The sequence below is a fragment of the Balaenoptera physalus genome (assembly GCF_965194825.1).
Source record: "Balaenoptera physalus genome assembly, chromosome: X".
NCBI lineage: Eukaryota > Metazoa > Chordata > Mammalia > Artiodactyla > Balaenopteridae > Balaenoptera > Balaenoptera physalus.
The window spans coordinates 143627144-143650000 of NC_138903.1; positions in this window are offsets into that span (position 1 = coordinate 143627144).

Genomic DNA, 22857 nt, shown 5'->3' on the forward strand with positions numbered 1-22857 from the left:
GGTTCAAGGGCATCTTCCTACATCGAAAACATGCATAGAAACCCAGAATATGGTACACCGTGTGATGGGGAAAGGTTTCTAAAACGCACCTCATTTCTCATCTCCTTGTGCTCGGGTTCGCCATTGCAGCCACTTTACTAGCAATCTCCCTACTTGGAGCATCAGCACCTTTAACCTCCTGTTCCGTACAGGTTGCAATTTGTCCTGAGGATGAATGGGAAGATGGGGAACCAATGAGAGACTAGCTGTTGGTGTTGGGACAGGCACAGGGCACTCTATTTTCCCATCAGGAAGAAGAATTAACCACAGGCTCAGCCTGCCCCCTGGAACGAGAACAGGGCCTGAAGCCATCCTGCGCTTTTACGGCCAGCTCCCAAAAAGCGAGTTGTAAAATGGAGCTTCAGGGCACTGCAATTCACAAACCTGCAGAGTTATAAATGATAACTCTCGTCCACAAATATATTGAGGGAAGGCAAAAAAGAGGATTTGAAATCAAGGCAGAATTGCAGAAAACAGATTTCAGGAGGTAGATACGAATCGCCTTTAAAGCACATGAAAAGCGGCAAAACATTGATAATGATGCCCTTGGCCAAAAAGGGCCTATGCGTTTTTTCCTGAATATATTCAGGAAAAAACGCATACGCCCTTTTTGGCCAACCAAGCAACCTGGAAAGGCAAATCAGCGCTACAAAGAAGTCTCGCTTCCCATCGGTCAAATGGGCCATGCTGAAAAAAGGGTCAAAACCAGAAATGCAGGACAGGCCATGGAGAAATGGGAGCCTTGCTACGCTGATGGGCGGGATGTAAATTGCCAACAGCCACTCTGGAGAAGGGTACAGTGAGTCCTGAAACATCTAAAAAACACAGCTTAGAGAGCATAGGGCACTTCCATGCATGGGGGTATAAATTGGGAAAGTTAAAAATCAGCAAGACACAGGAACACCAAAGTTTAGGGCTTCTCTGTTGCCAAGGACCTCCACTTCATTCCACCTTAAATATCCCAGGAAAGATAAAAATGGATAAATAAGTGGTGGTCCTTATGTACAATGGAATATCACTCAGCCATGAAATCAATGTCCTAAGGCAAGTAGCAGCATGATGAGTGGATTTAGGTACGACGATTCTAAGGGAAATAAGTCACACAGAAAAGGACACTTCTCATAAGATATCACTTATACAGGGAAAGTAAAAACCGTTACACTTGAACTGAATTACAAAACAGAACAGAGTCACACATGCAGAAAACACACTATGGCTGCTTAACAGGAAAGGTGAGGTGGGGTGATACATAAAACAAGGGTTTCAAATGAGCTGAGATACCGTTCCATAAACCCAATATGTAATAGACAAGACCTACTCCTTGCTCAGGGAACTGGACTCAACACCCCCTATTCACCACACAAGGATATATCTGACTAGTAATAATCTTAAAACCTATGTATTGAAATCTCTCTGTTAGTGTGTGAAGTGGGTGTAAAGCGGCATAAACACAGCAGTGAAAAGCAGCTAAACCCCATTCTAAAAATAAATTACTTTTAAAACCCCATGAAACAAAGACAGTGAAAGAGAGAGAAATTCTTACACAATTCGTTCAGGGGCTGTGATGGAACCTGGATTGACCATATCTAGACCCACAGCTGGATGAGACATAAGGGTGGACACTCTTGGGGCTGAGAGGTTTGGTGAGGTTGGGTGAGTAAACGCAGACCCTTTAAAGTAATACTGCGTGGTACCCATCCCATGGGTCCCAAATCTCCAGGTTCAAGGGCATCTTCCTACATCGAAAACATGCATAGAAACCCAGAATATGGTACACCGTGTGATGGGGAAAGGTTTCTAAAACGCACCTCATTTCTCATCTCCTTGTGCTCGGGTTCGCCATTGCAGCCACTTTACTAGCAATCTCCCTACTTGGAGCATCAGCACCTTTAACCTCCTGTTCCGTACAGGTTGCAATTTGTCCTGAGGATGAATGGGAAGATGGGGAACCAATGAGAGACTAGCTGTTGGTGTTGGGACAGGCACAGGGCACTCTATTTTCCCATCAGGAAGAAGAATTAACCACAGGCTCAGCCTGCCCCCTGGAACGAGAACAGGGCCTGAAGCCATCCTGCGCTTTTACGGCCAGCTCCCAAAAAGCGAGTTGTAAAATGGAGCTTCAGGGCACTGCAATTCACAAACCTGCAGAGTTATAAATGATAACTCTCGTCCACAAATATATTGAGGGAAGGCAAAAAAGAGGATTTGAAATCAAGGCAGAATTGCAGAAAACAGATTTCAGGAGGTAGATACGAATCGCCTTTAAAGCACATGAAAAGCGGCAAAACATTGATAATGATGCCCTTGGCCAAAAAGGGCCTATGCGTTTTTTCCTGAATATATTCAGGAAAAAACGCATACGCCCTTTTTGGCCAACCAAGCAACCTGGAAAGGCAAATCAGCGCTACAAAGAAGTCTCGCTTCCCATCGGTCAAATGGGCCATGCTGAAAAAAGGGTCAAAACCAGAAATGCAGGACAGGCCATGGAGAAATGGGAGCCTTGCTACGCTGATGGGCGGGATGTAAATTGCCAACAGCCACTCTGGAGAAGGGTACAGTGAGTCCTGAAACATCTAAAAAACACAGCTTAGAGAGCATAGGGCACTTCCATGCATGGGGGTATAAATTGGGAAAGTTAAAAATCAGCAAGACACAGGAACACCAAAGTTTAGGGCTTCTCTGTTGCCAAGGACCTCCACTTCATTCCACCTTAAATATCCCAGGAAAGATAAAAATGGATAAATAAGTGGTGGTCCTTATGTACAATGGAATATCACTCAGCCATGAAATCAATGTCCTAAGGCAAGTAGCAGCATGATGAGTGGATTTAGGTACGACGATTCTAAGGGAAATAAGTCACACAGAAAAGGACACTTCTCATAAGATATCACTTATACAGGGAAAGTAAAAACCGTTACACTTGAACTGAATTACAAAACAGAACAGAGTCACACATGCAGAAAACACACTATGGCTGCTTAACAGGAAAGGTGAGGTGGGGTGATACATAAAACAAGGGTTTCAAATGAGCTGAGATACCGTTCCATAAACCCAATATGTAATAGACAAGACCTACTCCTTGCTCAGGGAACTGGACTCAACACCCCCTATTCACCACACAAGGATATATCTGACTAGTAATAATCTTAAAACCTATGTATTGAAATCTCTCTGTTAGTGTGTGAAGTGGGTGTAAAGCGGCATAAACACAGCAGTGAAAAGCAGCTAAACCCCATTCTAAAAATAAATTACTTTTAAAACCCCATGAAACAAAGACAGTGAAAGAGAGAGAAATTCTTACACAATTCGTTCAGGGGCTGTGATGGAACCTGGATTGACCATATCTAGACCCACAGCTGGATGAGACATAAGGGTGGACACTCTTGGGGATGAGAGGTTTGGTGAGGTTGGGTGAGTAAACGCAGACCCTTTAAAGTAATACTGCGTGGTACCCATCCCATGGGTCCCAAATCTCCAGGTTCAAGGGCATCTTCCTACATCGAAAACATGCATAGAAACCCAGAATATGGTACACCGTGTGATGGGGAAAGGTTTCTAAAACGCACCTCATTTCTCATCTCCTTGTGCTCGGGTTCGCCATTGCAGCCACTTTACTAGCAATCTCCCTACTTGGAGCATCAGCACCTTTAACCTCCTGTTCCGTACAGGTTGCAATTTGTCCTGAGGATGAATGGGAAGATGGGGAACCAATGAGAGACTAGCTGTTGGTGTTGGGACAGGCACAGGGCACTCTATTTTCCCATCAGGAAGAAGAATTAACCACAGGCTCAGCCTGCCCCCTGGAACGAGAACAGGGCCTGAAGCCATCCTGCGCTTTTACGGCCAGCTCCCAAAAAGCGAGTTGTAAAATGGAGCTTCAGGGCACTGCAATTCACAAACCTGCAGAGTTATAAATGATAACTCTCGTCCACAAATATATTGAGGGAAGGCAAAAAAGAGGATTTGAAATCAAGGCAGAATTGCAGGAAACAGATTTCAGGAGGTAGATACGAATCGCCTTTAAAGCACATGAAAAGCGGCAAAACATTGATAATGATGCCCTTGGCCAAAAAGGGCGTATGCGTTTTTTCCTGAATATATTCAGGAAAAAACGCATACGCCCTTTTTGGCCAACCAAGCAACCTGGAAAGGCAAATCAGCGCTACAAAGAAGTCTCGCTTCCCATCGGTCAAATGGGCCATGCTGAAAAAAGGGTCAAAACCAGAAATGCAGGACAGGCCATGGAGAAATGGGAGCCTTGCTACGCTGATGGGCGGGATGTAAATTGCCAACAGCCACTCTGGAGAAGGGTACAGTGAGTCCTGAAACATCTTAAAAACACAGCTTAGAGAGCATAGGGCACTTCCATGCATGGGGGTATAAATTGGGAAAGTTAAAAATCAGCAAGACACAGGAACACCAAAGTTTAGGGCTTCTCTGTTGCCAAGGACCTCCACTTCATTCCACCTTAAATATCCCAGGAAAGATAAAAATGGATAAATAAGTGGTGGTCCTTATGTACAATGGAATATCACTCAGCCATGAAATCAATGTCCTAAGGCAAGTAGCAGCATGATGAGTGGATTTAGGTACGACGATTCTAAGGGAAATAAGTCACACAGAAAAGGACACTTCTCATAAGATATCACTTATACAGGGAAAGTAAAAACCGTTACACTTGAACTGAATTACAAAACAGAACAGAGTCACACATGCAGAAAACACACTATGGCTGCTTAACAGGAAAGGTGAGGTGGGGTGATACATAAAACAAGGGTTTCAAATGAGCTGAGATACCGTTCCATAAACCCAATATGTAATAGACAAGACCTACTCCTTGCTCAGGGAACTGGACTCAACACCCCCTATTCACCACACAAGGATATATCTGACTAGTAATAATCTTAAAACCTATGTATTGAAATCTCTCTGTTAGTGTGTGAAGTGGGTGTAAAGCGGCATAAACACAGCAGTGAAAAGCAGCTAAACCCCATTCTAAAAATAAATTACTTTTAAAACCCCATGAAACAAAGACAGTGAAAGAGAGAGAAATTCTTACACAATTCGTTCAGGGGCTGTGATGGAACCTGGATTGACCATATCTAGACCCACAGCTGGATGAGACATAAGGGTGGACACTCTTGGGGCTGAGAGGTTTGGTGAGGTTGGGTGAGTAAACGCAGACCCTTTAAAGTAATACTGCGTGGTACCCATCCCATGGGTCCCAAATCTCCAGGTTCAAGGGCATCTTCCTACATCGAAAACATGCATAGAAACCCAGAATATGGTACACCGTGTGATGGGGAAAGGTTTCTAAAACGCACCTCATTTCTCATCTCCTTGTGCTCGGGTTCGCCATTGCAGCCACTTTACTAGCAATCTCCCTACTTGGAGCATCAGCACCTTTAACCTCCTGTTCCGTACAGGTTGCAATTTGTCCTGAGGATGAATGGGAAGATGGGGAACCAATGAGAGACTAGCTGTTGGTGTTGGGACAGGCACAGGGCACTCTATTTTCCCATCAGGAAGAAGAATTAACCACAGGCTCAGCCTGCCCCCTGGAACGAGAACAGGGCCTGAAGCCATCCTGCGCTTTTACGGCCAGCTCCCAAAAAGCGAGTTGTAAAATGGAGCTTCAGGGCACTGCAATTCACAAACCTGCAGAGTTATAAATGATAACTCTCGTCCACAAATATATTGAGGGAAGGCAAAAAAGAGGATTTGAAATCAAGGCAGAATTGCAGGAAACAGATTTCAGGAGGTAGATACGAATCGCCTTTAAAGCACATGAAAAGCGGCAAAACATTGATAATGATGCCCTTGGCCAAAAAGGGCCTATGCGTTTTTTCCTGAATATATTCAGGAAAAAACGCATACGCCCTTTTTGGCCAACCAAGCAACCTGGAAAGGCAAATCAGCGCTACAAAGAAGTCTCGCTTCCCATCGGTCAAATGGGCCATGCTGAAAAAAGGGTCAAAACCAGAAATGCAGGACAGGCCATGGAGAAATGGGAGCCTTGCTACGCTGATGGGCGGGATGTAAATTGCCAACAGCCACTCTGGAGAAGGGTACAGTGAGTCCTGAAACATCTAAAAAACACAGCTTAGAGAGCATAGGGCACTTCCATGCATGGGGGTATAAATTGGGAAAGTTAAAAATCAGCAAGACACAGGAACACCAAAGTTTAGGGCTTCTCTGTTGCCAAGGACCTCCACTTCATTCCACCTTAAATATCCCAGGAAAGATAAAAATGGATAAATAAGTGGTGGTCCTTATGTACAATGGAATATCACTCAGCCATGAAATCAATGTCCTAAGGCAAGTAGCAGCATGATGAGTGGATTTAGGTACGACGATTCTAAGGGAAATAAGTCACACAGAAAAGGACACTTCTCATAAGATATCACTTATACAGGGAAAGTAAAAACCGTTACACTTGAACTGAATTACAAAACAGAACAGAGTCACACATGCAGAAAACACACTATGGCTGCTTAACAGGAAAGGTGAGGTGGGGTGATACATAAAACAAGGGTTTCAAATGAGCTGAGATACCGTTCCATAAACCCAATATGTAATAGACAAGACCTACTCCTTGCTCAGGGAACTGGACTCAACACCCCCTATTCACCACACAAGGATATGTCTGACTAGTAATAATCTTAAAACCTATGTATTGAAATCTCTCTGTTAGTGTGTGAAGTGGGTGTAAAGCGGCATAAACACAGCAGTGAAAAGCAGCTAAACCCCATTCTAAAAATAAATTACTTTTAAAACCCCATGAAACAAAGACAGTGAAAGAGAGAGAAATTCTTACACAATTCGTTCAGGGGCTGTGATGGAACCTGGATTGACCATATCTAGACCCACAGCTGGATGAGACATAAGGGTGGACACTCTTGGGGCTGAGAGGTTTGGTGAGGTTGGGTGAGTAAACGCAGACCCTTTAAAGTAATACTGCGTGGTACCCATCCCATGGGTCCCAAATCTCCAGGTTCAAGGGCATCTTCCTACATCGAAAACATGCATAGAAACCCAGAATATGGTACACCGTGTGATGGGGAAAGGTTTCTAAAACGCACCTCATTTCTCATCTCCTTGTGCTCGGGTTCGCCATTGCAGCCACTTTACTAGCAATCTCCCTACTTGGAGCATCAGCACCTTTAACCTCCTGTTCCGTACAGGTTGCAATTTGTCCTGAGGATGAATGGGAAGATGGGGAACCAATGAGAGACTAGCTGTTGGTGTTGGGACAGGCACAGGGCACTCTATTTTCCCATCAGGAAGAAGAATTAACCACAGGCTCAGCCTGCCCCCTGGAACGAGAACAGGGCCTGAAGCCATCCTGCGCTTTTACGGCCAGCTCCCAAAAAGCGAGTTGTAAAATGGAGCTTCAGGGCACTGCAATTCACAAACCTGCAGAGTTATAAATGATAACTCTCGTCCACAAATATATTGAGGGAAGGCAAAAAAGAGGATTTGAAATCAAGGCAGAATTGCAGAAAACAGATTTCAGGAGGTAGATACGAATCGCCTTTAAAGCACATGAAAAGCGGCAAAACATTGATAATGATGCCCTTGGCCAAAAAGGGCCTATGCGTTTTTTCCTGAATATATTCAGGAAAAAACGCATACGCCCTTTTTGGCCAACCAAGCAACCTGGAAAGGCAAATCAGCGCTACAAAGAAGTCTCGCTTCCCATCGGTCAAATGGGCCATGCTGAAAAAAGGGTCAAAACCAGAAATGCAGGACAGGCCATGGAGAAATGGGAGCCTTGCTACGCTGATGGGCGGGATGTAAATTGCCAACAGCCACTCTGGAGAAGGGTACAGTGAGTCCTGAAACATCTAAAAAACACAGCTTAGAGAGCATAGGGCACTTCCATGCATGGGGGTATAAATTGGGAAAGTTAAAAATCAGCAAGACACAGGAACACCAAAGTTTAGGGCTTCTCTGTTGCCAAGGACCTCCACTTCATTCCACCTTAAATATCCCAGGAAAGATAAAAATGGATAAATAAGTGGTGGTCCTTATGTACAATGGAATATCACTCAGCCATGAAATCAATGTCCTAAGGCAAGTAGCAGCATGATGAGTGGATTTAGGTACGACGATTCTAAGGGAAATAAGTCACACAGAAAAGGACACTTCTCATAAGATATCACTTATACAGGGAAAGTAAAAACCGTTACACTTGAACTGAATTACAAAACAGAACAGAGTCACACATGCAGAAAACACACTATGGCTGCTTAACAGGAAAGGTGAGGTGGGGTGATACATAAAACAAGGGTTTCAAATGAGCTGAGATACCGTTCCATAAACCCAATATGTAATAGACAAGACCTACTCCTTGCTCAGGGAACTGGACTCAACACCCCCTATTCACCACACAAGGATATATCTGACTAGTAATAATCTTAAAACCTATGTATTGAAATCTCTCTGTTAGTGTGTGAAGTGGGTGTAAAGCGGCATAAACACAGCAGTGAAAAGCAGCTAAACCCCATTCTAAAAATAAATTACTTTTAAAACCCCATGAAACAAAGACAGTGAAAGAGAGAGAAATTCTTACACAATTCGTTCAGGGGCTGTGATGGAACCTGGATTGACCATATCTAGACCCACAGCTGGATGAGACATAAGGGTGGACACTCTTGGGGATGAGAGGTTTGGTGAGGTTGGGTGAGTAAACGCAGACCCTTTAAAGTAATACTGCGTGGTACCCATCCCATGGGTCCCAAATCTCCAGGTTCAAGGGCATCTTCCTACATCGAAAACATGCATAGAAACCCAGAATATGGTACACCGTGTGATGGGGAAAGGTTTCTAAAACGCACCTCATTTCTCATCTCCTTGTGCTCGGGTTCGCCATTGCAGCCACTTTACTAGCAATCTCCCTACTTGGAGCATCAGCACCTTTAACCTCCTGTTCCGTACAGGTTGCAATTTGTCCTGAGGATGAATGGGAAGATGGGGAACCAATGAGAGACTAGCTGTTGGTGTTGGGACAGGCACAGGGCACTCTATTTTCCCATCAGGAAGAAGAATTAACCACAGGCTCAGCCTGCCCCCTGGAACGAGAACAGGGCCTGAAGCCATCCTGCGCTTTTACGGCCAGCTCCCAAAAAGCGAGTTGTAAAATGGAGCTTCAGGGCACTGCAATTCACAAACCTGCAGAGTTATAAATGATAACTCTCGTCCACAAATATATTGAGGGAAGGCAAAAAAGAGGATTTGAAATCAAGGCAGAATTGCAGGAAACAGATTTCAGGAGGTAGATACGAATCGCCTTTAAAGCACATGAAAAGCGGCAAAACATTGATAATGATGCCCTTGGCCAAAAAGGGCGTATGCGTTTTTTCCTGAATATATTCAGGAAAAAACGCATACGCCCTTTTTGGCCAACCAAGCAACCTGGAAAGGCAAATCAGCGCTACAAAGAAGTCTCGCTTCCCATCGGTCAAATGGGCCATGCTGAAAAAAGGGTCAAAACCAGAAATGCAGGACAGGCCATGGAGAAATGGGAGCCTTGCTACGCTGATGGGCGGGATGTAAATTGCCAACAGCCACTCTGGAGAAGGGTACAGTGAGTCCTGAAACATCTAAAAAACACAGCTTAGAGAGCATAGGGCACTTCCATGCATGGGGGTATAAATTGGGAAAGTTAAAAATCAGCAAGACACAGGAACACCAAAGTTTAGGGCTTCTCTGTTGCCAAGGACCTCCACTTCATTCCACCTTAAATATCCCAGGAAAGATAAAAATGGATAAATAAGTGGTGGTCCTTATGTACAATGGAATATCACTCAGCCATGAAATCAATGTCCTAAGGCAAGTAGCAGCATGATGAGTGGATTTAGGTACGACGATTCTAAGGGAAATAAGTCACACAGAAAAGGACACTTCTCATAAGATATCACTTATACAGGGAAAGTAAAAACCGTTACACTTGAACTGAATTACAAAACAGAACAGAGTCACACATGCAGAAAACACACTATGGCTGCTTAACAGGAAAGGTGAGGTGGGGTGATACATAAAACAAGGGTTTCAAATGAGCTGAGATACCGTTCCATAAACCCAATATGTAATAGACAAGACCTACTCCTTGCTCAGGGAACTGGACTCAACACCCCCTATTCACCACACAAGGATATATCTGACTAGTAATAATCTTAAAACCTATGTATTGAAATCTCTCTGTTAGTGTGTGAAGTGGGTGTAAAGCGGCATAAACACAGCAGTGAAAAGCAGCTAAACCCCATTCTAAAAATAAATTACTTTTAAAACCCCATGAAACAAAGACAGTGAAAGAGAGAGAAATTCTTACACAATTCGTTCAGGGGCTGTGATGGAACCTGGATTGACCATATCTAGACCCACAGCTGGATGAGACATAAGGGTGGACACTCTTGGGGCTGAGAGGTTTGGTGAGGTTGGGTGAGTAAACGCAGACCCTTTAAAGTAATACTGCGTGGTACCCATCCCATGGGTCCCAAATCTCCAGGTTCAAGGGCATCTTCCTACATCGAAAACATGCATAGAAACCCAGAATATGGTACACCGTGTGATGGGGAAAGGTTTCTAAAACGCACCTCATTTCTCATCTCCTTGTGCTCGGGTTCGCCATTGCAGCCACTTTACTAGCAATCTCCCTACTTGGAGCATCAGCACCTTTAACCTCCTGTTCCGTACAGGTTGCAATTTGTCCTGAGGATGAATGGGAAGATGGGGAACCAATGAGAGACTAGCTGTTGGTGTTGGGACAGGCACAGGGCACTCTATTTTCCCATCAGGAAGAAGAATTAACCACAGGCTCAGCCTGCCCCCTGGAACGAGAACAGGGCCTGAAGCCATCCTGCGCTTTTACGGCCAGCTCCCAAAAAGCGAGTTGTAAAATGGAGCTTCAGGGCACTGCAATTCACAAACCTGCAGAGTTATAAATGATAACTCTCGTCCACAAATATATTGAGGGAAGGCAAAAAAGAGGATTTGAAATCAAGGCAGAATTGCAGAAAACAGATTTCAGGAGGTAGATACGAATCGCCTTTAAAGCACATGAAAAGCGGCAAAACATTGATAATGATGCCCTTGGCCAAAAAGGGCCTATGCGTTTTTTCCTGAATATATTCAGGAAAAAACGCATACGCCCTTTTTGGCCAACCAAGCAACCTGGAAAGGCAAATCAGCGCTACAAAGAAGTCTCGCTTCCCATCGGTCAAATGGGCCATGCTGAAAAAAGGGTCAAAACCAGAAATGCAGGACAGGCCATGGAGAAATGGGAGCCTTGCTACGCTGATGGGCGGGATGTAAATTGCCAACAGCCACTCTGGAGAAGGGTACAGTGAGTCCTGAAACATCTAAAAAACACAGCTTAGAGAGCATAGGGCACTTCCATGCATGGGGGTATAAATTGGGAAAGTTAAAAATCAGCAAGACACAGGAACACCAAAGTTTAGGGCTTCTCTGTTGCCAAGGACCTCCACTTCATTCCACCTTAAATATCCCAGGAAAGATAAAAATGGATAAATAAGTGGTGGTCCTTATGTACAATGGAATATCACTCAGCCATGAAATCAATGTCCTAAGGCAAGTAGCAGCATGATGAGTGGATTTAGGTACGACGATTCTAAGGGAAATAAGTCACACAGAAAAGGACACTTCTCATAAGATATCACTTATACAGGGAAAGTAAAAACCGTTACACTTGAACTGAATTACAAAACAGAACAGAGTCACACATGCAGAAAACACACTATGGCTGCTTAACAGGAAAGGTGAGGTGGGGTGATACATAAAACAAGGGTTTCAAATGAGCTGAGATACCGTTCCATAAACCCAATATGTAATAGACAAGACCTACTCCTTGCTCAGGGAACTGGACTCAACACCCCCTATTCACCACACAAGGATATATCTGACTAGTAATAATCTTAAAACCTATGTATTGAAATCTCTCTGTTAGTGTGTGAAGTGGGTGTAAAGCGGCATAAACACAGCAGTGAAAAGCAGCTAAACCCCATTCTAAAAATAAATTACTTTTAAAACCCCATGAAACAAAGACAGTGAAAGAGAGAGAAATTCTTACACAATTCGTTCAGGGGCTGTGATGGAACCTGGATTGACCATATCTAGACCCACAGCTGGATGAGACATAAGGGTGGACACTCTTGGGGCTGAGAGGTTTGGTGAGGTTGGGTGAGTAAACGCAGACCCTTTAAAGTAATACTGCGTGGTACCCATCCCATGGGTCCCAAATCTCCAGGTTCAAGGGCATCTTCCTACATCGAAAACATGCATAGAAACCCAGAATATGGTACACCGTGTGATGGGGAAAGGTTTCTAAAACGCACCTCATTTCTCATCTCCTTGTGCTCGGGTTCGCCATTGCAGCCACTTTACTAGCAATCTCCCTACTTGGAGCATCAGCACCTTTAACCTCCTGTTCCGTACAGGTTGCAATTTGTCCTGAGGATGAATGGGAAGATGGGGAACCAATGAGAGACTAGCTGTTGGTGTTGGGACAGGCACAGGGCACTCTATTTTCCCATCAGGAAGAAGAATTAACCACAGGCTCAGCCTGCCCCCTGGAACGAGAACAGGGCCTGAAGCCATCCTGCGCTTTTACGGCCAGCTCCCAAAAAGCGAGTTGTAAAATGGAGCTTCAGGGCACTGCAATTCACAAACCTGCAGAGTTATAAATGATAACTCTCGTCCACAAATATATTGAGGGAAGGCAAAAAAGAGGATTTGAAATCAAGGCAGAATTGCAGAAAACAGATTTCAGGAGGTAGATACGAATCGCCTTTAAAGCACATGAAAAGCGGCAAAACATTGATAATGATGCCCTTGGCCAAAAAGGGCCTATGCGTTTTTTCCTGAATATATTCAGGAAAAAACGCATACGCCCTTTTTGGCCAACCAAGCAACCTGGAAAGGCAAATCAGCGCTACAAAGAAGTCTCGCTTCCCATCGGTCAAATGGGCCATGCTGAAAAAAGGGTCAAAACCAGAAATGCAGGACAGGCCATGGAGAAATGGGAGCCTTGCTACGCTGATGGGCGGGATGTAAATTGCCAACAGCCACTCTGGAGAAGGGTACAGTGAGTCCTGAAACATCTAAAAAACACAGCTTAGAGAGCATAGGGCACTTCCATGCATGGGGGTATAAATTGGGAAAGTTAAAAATCAGCAAGACACAGGAACACCAAAGTTTAGGGCTTCTCTGTTGCCAAGGACCTCCACTTCATTCCACCTTAAATATCCCAGGAAAGATAAAAATGGATAAATAAGTGGTGGTCCTTATGTACAATGGAATATCACTCAGCCATGAAATCAATGTCCTAAGGCAAGTAGCAGCATGATGAGTGGATTTAGGTACGACGATTCTAAGGGAAATAAGTCACACAGAAAAGGACACTTCTCATAAGATATCACTTATACAGGGAAAGTAAAAACCGTTACACTTGAACTGAATTACAAAACAGAACAGAGTCACACATGCAGAAAACACACTATGGCTGCTTAACAGGAAAGGTGAGGTGGGGTGATACATAAAACAAGGGTTTCAAATGAGCTGAGATACCGTTCCATAAACCCAATATGTAATAGACAAGACCTACTCCTTGCTCAGGGAACTGGACTCAACACCCCCTATTCACCACACAAGGATATATCTGACTAGTAATAATCTTAAAACCTATGTATTGAAATCTCTCTGTTAGTGTGTGAAGTGGGTGTAAAGCGGCATAAACACAGCAGTGAAAAGCAGCTAAACCCCATTCTAAAAATAAATTACTTTTAAAACCCCATGAAACAAAGACAGTGAAAGAGAGAGAAATTCTTACACAATTCGTTCAGGGGCTGTGATGGAACCTGGATTGACCATATCTAGACCCACAGCTGGATGAGACATAAGGGTGGACACTCTTGGGGATGAGAGGTTTGGTGAGGTTGGGTGAGTAAACGCAGACCCTTTAAAGTAATACTGCGTGGTACCCATCCCATGGGTCCCAAATCTCCAGGTTCAAGGGCATCTTCCTACATCGAAAACATGCATAGAAACCCAGAATATGGTACACCGTGTGATGGGGAAAGGTTTCTAAAACGCACCTCATTTCTCATCTCCTTGTGCTCGGGTTCGCCATTGCAGCCACTTTACTAGCAATCTCCCTACTTGGAGCATCAGCACCTTTAACCTCCTGTTCCGTACAGGTTGCAATTTGTCCTGAGGATGAATGGGAAGATGGGGAACCAATGAGAGACTAGCTGTTGGTGTTGGGACAGGCACAGGGCACTCTATTTTCCCATCAGGAAGAAGAATTAACCACAGGCTCAGCCTGCCCCCTGGAACGAGAACAGGGCCTGAAGCCATCCTGCGCTTTTACGGCCAGCTCCCAAAAAGCGAGTTGTAAAATGGAGCTTCAGGGCACTGCAATTCACAAACCTGCAGAGTTATAAATGATAACTCTCGTCCACAAATATATTGAGGGAAGGCAAAAAAGAGGATTTGAAATCAAGGCAGAATTGCAGGAAACAGATTTCAGGAGGTAGATACGAATCGCCTTTAAAGCACATGAAAAGCGGCAAAACATTGATAATGATGCCCTTGGCCAAAAAGGGCGTATGCGTTTTTTCCTGAATATATTCAGGAAAAAACGCATACGCCCTTTTTGGCCAACCAAGCAACCTGGAAAGGCAAATCAGCGCTACAAAGAAGTCTCGCTTCCCATCGGTCAAATGGGCCATGCTGAAAAAAGGGTCAAAACCAGAAATGCAGGACAGGCCATGGAGAAATGGGAGCCTTGCTACGCTGATGGGCGGGATGTAAATTGCCAACAGCCACTCTGGAGAAGGGTACAGTGAGTCCTGAAACATCTTAAAAACACAGCTTAGAGAGCATAGGGCACTTCCATGCATGGGGGTATAAATTGGGAAAGTTAAAAATCAGCAAGACACAGGAACACCAAAGTTTAGGGCTTCTCTGTTGCCAAGGACCTCCACTTCATTCCACCTTAAATATCCCAGGAAAGATAAAAATGGATAAATAAGTGGTGGTCCTTATGTACAATGGAATATCACTCAGCCATGAAATCAATGTCCTAAGGCAAGTAGCAGCATGATGAGTGGATTTAGGTACGACGATTCTAAGGGAAATAAGTCACACAGAAAAGGACACTTCTCATAAGATATCACTTATACAGGGAAAGTAAAAACCGTTACACTTGAACTGAATTACAAAACAGAACAGAGTCACACATGCAGAAAACACACTATGGCTGCTTAACAGGAAAGGTGAGGTGGGGTGATACATAAAACAAGGGTTTCAAATGAGCTGAGATACCGTTCCATAAACCCAATATGTAATAGACAAGACCTACTCCTTGCTCAGGGAACTGGACTCAACACCCCCTATTCACCACACAAGGATATATCTGACTAGTAATAATCTTAAAACCTATGTATTGAAATCTCTCTGTTAGTGTGTGAAGTGGGTGTAAAGCGGCATAAACACAGCAGTGAAAAGCAGCTAAACCCCATTCTAAAAATAAATTACTTTTAAAACCCCATGAAACAAAGACAGTGAAAGAGAGAGAAATTCTTACACAATTCGTTCAGGGGCTGTGATGGAACCTGGATTGACCATATCTAGACCCACAGCTGGATGAGACATAAGGGTGGACACTCTTGGGGCTGAGAGGTTTGGTGAGGTTGGGTGAGTAAACGCAGACCCTTTAAAGTAATACTGCGTGGTACCCATCCCATGGGTCCCAAATCTCCAGGTTCAAGGGCATCTTCCTACATCGAAAACATGCATAGAAACCCAGAATATGGTACACCGTGTGATGGGGAAAGGTTTCTAAAACGCACCTCATTTCTCATCTCCTTGTGCTCGGGTTCGCCATTGCAGCCACTTTACTAGCAATCTCCCTACTTGGAGCATCAGCACCTTTAACCTCCTGTTCCGTACAGGTTGCAATTTGTCCTGAGGATGAATGGGAAGATGGGGAACCAATGAGAGACTAGCTGTTGGTGTTGGGACAGGCACAGGGCACTCTATTTTCCCATCAGGAAGAAGAATTAACCACAGGCTCAGCCTGCCCCCTGGAACGAGAACAGGGCCTGAAGCCATCCTGCGCTTTTACGGCCAGCTCCCAAAAAGCGAGTTGTAAAATGGAGCTTCAGGGCACTGCAATTCACAAACCTGCAGAGTTATAAATGATAACTCTCGTCCACAAATATATTGAGGGAAGGCAAAAAAGAGGATTTGAAATCAAGGCAGAATTGCAGGAAACAGATTTCAGGAGGTAGATACGAATCGCCTTTAAAGCACATGAAAAGCGGCAAAACATTGATAATGATGCCCTTGGCCAAAAAGGGCCTATGCGTTTTTTCCTGAATATATTCAGGAAAAAACGCATACGCCCTTTTTGGCCAACCAAGCAACCTGGAAAGGCAAATCAGCGCTACAAAGAAGTCTCGCTTCCCATCGGTCAAATGGGCCATGCTGAAAAAAGGGTCAAAACCAGAAATGCAGGACAGGCCATGGAGAAATGGGAGCCTTGCTACGCTGATGGGCGGGATGTAAATTGCCAACAGCCACTCTGGAGAAGGGTACAGTGAGTCCTGAAACATCTAAAAAACACAGCTTAGAGAGCATAGGGCACTTCCATGCATGGGGGTATAAATTGGGAAAGTTAAAAATCAGCAAGACACAGGAACACCAAAGTTTAGGGCTTCTCTGTTGCCAAGGACCTCCACTTCATTCCACCTTAAATATCCCAGGAAAGATAAAAATGGATAAATAAGTGGTGGTCCTTATGTACAATGGAATATCACTCAGCCATGAAATCAATGTCCTAAGGCAAGTAGCAGCATGATGAGTGGATTTAGGTACGACGATTCTAAGGGAAATAAGTCACACAGAAAAGGACACTTCTCATAAGATATCACTTATACAGGGAAAGTAAAAACCGTTACACTTGAACTGAATTACAAAACAGAACAGAGTCACACATGCAGAAAACACACTATGGCTGCTTAACAGGAAAGGTGAGGTGGGGTGATACATAAAACAAGGGTTTCAAATGAGCTGAGATACCGTTCCATAAACCCAATATGTAATAGACAAGACCTACTCCTTGCTCAGGGAACTGGACTCAACACCCCCTATTCACCACACAAGGATATGTCTGACTAGTAATAATCTTAAAACCTATGTATTGAAATCTCTCTGTTAGTGTGTGAAGTGGGTGTAAAGCGGCATAAACACAGCAGTGAAAAGCAGCTAAACCCCATTCTAAAAATAAATTACTTTTAAAACCCCATGAAACAAAGACAGTGAAAGAGAGAGAAATTCTTACACAATTCGTTCAGGGGCTGTGATGGAACCTGGATTGACCATATCTAGACCCACAGCTGGATGAGACATAAGGGTGGACACTCTTGGGGCTGAGAGGTTTGGTGAGGTTGGGTGAGTAAACGCAGACCCTTTAAAGTAATACTGCGTGGTACCCATCCCATGGGTCCCAAATCTCCAGGTTCAAGGGCATCTTCCTACATCGAAAACATGCATAGAAACCCAGAATATGGTACACCGTGTGATGGGGAAAGGTTTCTAAAACGCACCTCATTTCTCATCTCCTTGTGCTCGGGTTCGCCATTGCAGCCACTTTACTAGCAATCTCCCTACTTGGAGCATCAGCACCTTTAACCTCCTGTTCCGTACAGGTTGCAATTTGTCCTGAGGATGAATGGGAAGATGGGGAACCAATGAGAGACTAGCTGTTGGTGTTGGGACAGGCACAGGGCACTCTATTTTCCCATCAGGAAGAAGAATTAACCACAGGCTCAGCCTGCCCCCTGGAACGAGAACAGGGCCTGAAGCCATCCTGCGCTTTTACGGCCAGCTCCCAAAAAGCGAGTTGTAAAATGGAGCTTCAGGGCACTGCAATTCACAAACCTGCAGAGTTATAAATGATAACTCTCGTCCACAAATATATTGAGGGAAGGCAAAAAAGAGGATTTGAAATCAAGGCAGAATTGCAGAAAACAGATTTCAGGAGGTAGATACGAATCGCCTTTAAAGCACATGAAAAGCGGCAAAACATTGATAATGATGCCCTTGGCCAAAAAGGGCCTATGCGTTTTTTCCTGAATATATTCAGGAAAAAACGCATACGCCCTTTTTGGCCAACCAAGCAACCTGGAAAGGCAAATCAGCGCTACAAAGAAGTCTCGCTTCCCATCGGTCAAATGGGCCATGCTGAAAAAAGGGTCAAAACCAGAAATGCAGGACAGGCCATGGAGAAATGGGAGCCTTGCTACGCTGATGGGCGGGATGTAAATTGCCAACAGCCACTCTGGAGAAGGGTACAGTGAGTCCTGAAACATCTAAAAAACACAGCTTAGAGAGCATAGGGCACTTCCATGCATGGGGGTATAAATTGGGAAAGTTAAAAATCAGCAAGACACAGGAACACCAAAGTTTAGGGCTTCTCTGTTGCCAAGGACCTCCACTTCATTCCACCTTAAATATCCCAGGAAAGATAAAAATGGATAAATAAGTGGTGGTCCTTATGTACAATGGAATATCACTCAGCCATGAAATCAATGTCCTAAGGCAAGTAGCAGCATGATGAGTGGATTTAGGTACGACGATTCTAAGGGAAATAAGTCACACAGAAAAGGACACTTCTCATAAGATATCACTTATACAGGGAAAGTAAAAACCGTTACACTTGAACTGAATTACAAAACAGAACAGAGTCACACATGCAGAAAACACACTATGGCTGCTTAACAGGAAAGGTGAGGTGGGGTGATACATAAAACAAGGGTTTCAAATGAGCTGAGATACCGTTCCATAAACCCAATATGTAATAGACAAGACCTACTCCTTGCTCAGGGAACTGGACTCAACACCCCCTATTCACCACACAAGGATATATCTGACTAGTAATAATCTTAAAACCTATGTATTGAAATCTCTCTGTTAGTGTGTGAAGTGGGTGTAAAGCGGCATAAACACAGCAGTGAAAAGCAGCTAAACCCCATTCTAAAAATAAATTACTTTTAAAACCCCATGAAACAAAGACAGTGAAAGAGAGAGAAATTCTTACACAATTCGTTCAGGGGCTGTGATGGAACCTGGATTGACCATATCTAGACCCACAGCTGGATGAGACATAAGGGTGGACACTCTTGGGGATGAGAGGTTTGGTGAGGTTGGGTGAGTAAACGCAGACCCTTTAAAGTAATACTGCGTGGTACCCATCCCATGGGTCCCAAATCTCCAGGTTCAAGGGCATCTTCCTACATCGAAAACATGCATAGAAACCCAGAATATGGTACACCGTGTGATGGGGAAAGGTTTCTAAAACGCACCTCATTTCTCATCTCCTTGTGCTCGGGTTCGCCATTGCAGCCACTTTACTAGCAATCTCCCTACTTGGAGCATCAGCACCTTTAACCTCCTGTTCCGTACAGGTTGCAATTTGTCCTGAGGATGAATGGGAAGATGGGGAACCAATGAGAGACTAGCTGTTGGTGTTGGGACAGGCACAGGGCACTCTATTTTCCCATCAGGAAGAAGAATTAACCACAGGCTCAGCCTGCCCCCTGGAACGAGAACAGGGCCTGAAGCCATCCTGCGCTTTTACGGCCAGCTCCCAAAAAGCGAGTTGTAAAATGGAGCTTCAGGGCACTGCAATTCACAAACCTGCAGAGTTATAAATGATAACTCTCGTCCACAAATATATTGAGGGAAGGCAAAAAAGAGGATTTGAAATCAAGGCAGAATTGCAGGAAACAGATTTCAGGAGGTAGATACGAATCGCCTTTAAAGCACATGAAAAGCGGCAAAACATTGATAATGATGCCCTTGGCCAAAAAGGGCGTATGCGTTTTTTCCTGAATATATTCAGGAAAAAACGCATACGCCCTTTTTGGCCAACCAAGCAACCTGGAAAGGCAAATCAGCGCTACAAAGAAGTCTCGCTTCCCATCGGTCAAATGGGCCATGCTGAAAAAAGGGTCAAAACCAGAAATGCAGGACAGGCCATGGAGAAATGGGAGCCTTGCTACGCTGATGGGCGGGATGTAAATTGCCAACAGCCACTCTGGAGAAGGGTACAGTGAGTCCTGAAACATCTAAAAAACACAGCTTAGAGAGCATAGGGCACTTCCATGCATGGGGGTATAAATTGGGAAAGTTAAAAATCAGCAAGACACAGGAACACCAAAGTTTAGGGCTTCTCTGTTGCCAAGGACCTCCACTTCATTCCACCTTAAATATCCCAGGAAAGATAAAAATGGATAAATAAGTGGTGGTCCTTATGTACAATGGAATATCACTCAGCCATGAAATCAATGTCCTAAGGCAAGTAGCAGCATGATGAGTGGATTTAGGTACGACGATTCTAAGGGAAATAAGTCACACAGAAAAGGACACTTCTCATAAGATATCACTTATACAGGGAAAGTAAAAACCGTTACACTTGAACTGAATTACAAAACAGAACAGAGTCACACATGCAGAAAACACACTATGGCTGCTTAACAGGAAAGGTGAGGTGGGGTGATACATAAAACAAGGGTTTCAAATGAGCTGAGATACCGTTCCATAAACCCAATATGTAATAGACAAGACCTACTCCTTGCTCAGGGAACTGGACTCAACACCCCCTATTCACCACACAAGGATATATCTGACTAGTAATAATCTTAAAACCTATGTATTGAAATCTCTCTGTTAGTGTGTGAAGTGGGTGTAAAGCGGCATAAACACAGCAGTGAAAAGCAGCTAAACCCCATTCTAAAAATAAATTACTTTTAAAACCCCATGAAACAAAGACAGTGAAAGAGAGAGAAATTCTTACACAATTCGTTCAGGGGCTGTGATGGAACCTGGATTGACCATATCTAGACCCACAGCTGGATGAGACATAAGGGTGGACACTCTTGGGGCTGAGAGGTTTGGTGAGGTTGGGTGAGTAAACGCAGACCCTTTAAAGTAATACTGCGTGGTACCCATCCCATGGGTCCCAAATCTCCAGGTTCAAGGGCATCTTCCTACATCGAAAACATGCATAGAAACCCAGAATATGGTACACCGTGTGATGGGGAAAGGTTTCTAAAACGCACCTCATTTCTCATCTCCTTGTGCTCGGGTTCGCCATTGCAGCCACTTTACTAGCAATCTCCCTACTTGGAGCATCAGCACCTTTAACCTCCTGTTCCGTACAGGTTGCAATTTGTCCTGAGGATGAATGGGAAGATGGGGAACCAATGAGAGACTAGCTGTTGGTGTTGGGACAGGCACAGGGCACTCTATTTTCCCATCAGGAAGAAGAATTAACCACAGGCTCAGCCTGCCCCCTGGAACGAGAACAGGGCCTGAAGCCATCCTGCGCTTTTACGGCCAGCTCCCAAAAAGCGAGTTGTAAAATGGAGCTTCAGGGCACTGCAATTCACAAACCTGCAGAGTTATAAATGATAACTCTCGTCCACAAATATATTGAGGGAAGGCAAAAAAGAGGATTTGAAATCAAGGCAGAATTGCAGGAAACAGATTTCAGGAGGTAGATACGAATCGCCTTTAAAGCACATGAAAAGCGGCAAAACATTGATAATGATGCCCTTGGCCAAAAAGGGCCTATGCGTTTTTTCCTGAATATATTCAGGAAAAAACGCATACGCCCTTTTTGGCCAACCAAGCAACCTGGAAAGGCAAATCAGCGCTACAAAGAAGTCTCGCTTCCCATCGGTCAAATGGGCCATGCTGAAAAAAGGGTCAAAACCAGAAATGCAGGACAGGCCATGGAGAAATGGGAGCCTTGCTACGCTGATGGGCGGGATGTAAATTGCCAACAGCCACTCTGGAGAAGGGTACAGTGAGTCCTGAAACATCTAAAAAACACAGCTTAGAGAGCATAGGGCACTTCCATGCATGGGGGTATAAATTGGGAAAGTTAAAAATCAGCAAGACACAGGAACACCAAAGTTTAGGGCTTCTCTGTTGCCAAGGACCTCCACTTCATTCCACCTTAAATATCCCAGGAAAGATAAAAATGGATAAATAAGTGGTGGTCCTTATGTACAATGGAATATCACTCAGCCATGAAATCAATGTCCTAAGGCAAGTAGCAGCATGATGAGTGGATTTAGGTACGACGATTCTAAGGGAAATAAGTCACACAGAAAAGGACACTTCTCATAAGATATCACTTATACAGGGAAAGTAAAAACCGTTACACTTGAACTGAATTACAAAACAGAACAGAGTCACACATGCAGAAAACACACTATGGCTGCTTAACAGGAAAGGTGAGGTGGGGTGATACATAAAACAAGGGTTTCAAATGAGCTGAGATACCGTTCCATAAACCCAATATGTAATAGACAAGACCTACTCCTTGCTCAGGGAACTGGACTCAACACCCCCTATTCACCACACAAGGATATATCTGACTAGTAATAATCTTAAAACCTATGTATTGAAATCTCTCTGTTAGTGTGTGAAGTGGGTGTAAAGCGGCATAAACACAGCAGTGAAAAGCAGCTAAACCCCATTCTAAAAATAAATTACTTTTAAAACCCCATGAAACAAAGACAGTGAAAGAGAGAGAAATTCTTACACAATTCGTTCAGGGGCTGTGATGGAACCTGGATTGACCATATCTAGACCCACAGCTGGATGAGACATAAGGGTGGACACTCTTGGGGCTGAGAGGTTTGGTGAGGTTGGGTGAGTAAACGCAGACCCTTTAAAGTAATACTGCGTGGTACCCATCCCATGGGTCCCAAATCTCCAGGT